At 44.6% G+C, this 1,383-nt stretch overlaps 1 long non-coding RNA gene across 1 annotated transcript; it reads right to left on the reverse strand.

Moving 5' to 3' along the window:
- Nucleotides 1–237: 237 nt before the first annotated feature.
- On the reverse strand, nt 238–1,122 carry LOC108165955 (uncharacterized). The gene is made up of 2 exons (XR_001776274.1): nt 612–1,122; nt 238–508 (listed from the first exon to the last, which is right to left on the reverse strand). It is a non-coding gene; the product is annotated as an uncharacterized LOC108165955 (long non-coding RNA).
- Between the last annotated feature and the right edge of the window lie 261 nt (nt 1,123–1,383).

A 1,383-nucleotide genomic window follows, 5' to 3' on the forward strand; every position in this document is an offset into this window, starting at 1 on the left:
TTTGACAGTTTCAGGCAAAAATAAAAGGATAAACACGTCCAAAATGTTTCATATCAAATATTGATATTGGCCCAAATTTTAAGATCAGTGCCCCCATGATTCAAATATTGTATTTTATTACGTGAAAAGAATGTATGATAGCTACAAATTTGGTTTGTGGATGTGTGATCAGTATGGCCCCACACTTTGTTCTTGGTACAAGGGGGAGCAAACAACTCAAAAACCAAAAACAGTAGATCACATTTAAAATGTTTTATTACAAAAAAAGTCACTTTCCATAGTGACAGAATAAAAACAGTCCTGTTCTTTTTAACAATCCAAGGTTMAATAACTGTCCTGAAAAGAAAGTCACCAATCTGAGGCCACCAGTTGGGCTCCACTTGTCACTCTGCTCCAGGTGAAAGCGATCCGCCTGTAATGTGCCCGTTTGCCGATCCCCAGCTGACTCTGCGACGCTACAGCACTGTTCTGCTCTTCGGCGTGCCGCGCCCATTTCAGACCGAACCAGCTAAAAGAAAAAAGCAGAAATGCACCAGCATCCCCGCACCAAGACGCCATCGAGGGACGTATTCCCTCCTGGAACTCTCTAATCAAAATATAGCGCTACTTACGGGCCATCCTCTGCACTGGACCGTCAGTTCACTTCTCTGTGCTCTGCGCCTTGCGTGGAGATTCCGTCTGCCCCTTGATCGGCAGCGCATCAGTCTTTGTGGCTTGCAGGATCAGTCCTCTTCTTCTCCTCCCATCCGGGCTCCTTTTATTCTGGCTTCAATCAGCCTCTGTTGACAGCTGAGCAGGAGGGTTTCCGCCTCCTTAAACGGCCGCCTTTCTATCCAGTGCGTTTGGGCTGTTAAAGGGAAAAACAAAAACAATCCAAACATGCAAAGCACAACAAAATAATTAAGAAAAGAAAGCAATCATATTTTCTCATGTGCAACAGGGGAAGGCAGGCTTATTGTCATTGTTGAGGAAACACTGCAAAAAACAAACTTTGAGAGCCAGGGCTCAGCAACAAAAACCGACCTGACGAGCTTTTGCTGCTCCTCTTTAAATCTAGGTTTTGCCAGAAGAGACTCAACTTCCTCCTTCTCTCTCTGCTCTGCCTACATGAAGCCTCTGTTTCAGTTCCTNGTGGTGATGAAGCTGCTGCTGCTCCTCTTTGCTGCTTCATCCAGACTGAACAGATTCAGTTTTAATCATCATGTTTCTGTCAGGATCCATCAGAGACTCAGACCAGAACCAGAACCCAGCTGTGTGTCCTTTAAGAGCAACAGGTCAAAGGATGAGAACATTTGCTTTAAATCTCCTGGATCTCCACCATCAGAGAGGTGAGCTGTTTCTAACTGCTGTAAGTGATCTGTTCATATCAATCAGTAACTGATT

The sequence above is a fragment of the Poecilia reticulata genome, unplaced genomic scaffold (genome assembly GCF_000633615.1).
Source record: "Poecilia reticulata strain Guanapo unplaced genomic scaffold, Guppy_female_1.0+MT scaffold_239, whole genome shotgun sequence".
Lineage (NCBI taxonomy): Eukaryota > Metazoa > Chordata > Actinopteri > Cyprinodontiformes > Poeciliidae > Poecilia > Poecilia reticulata.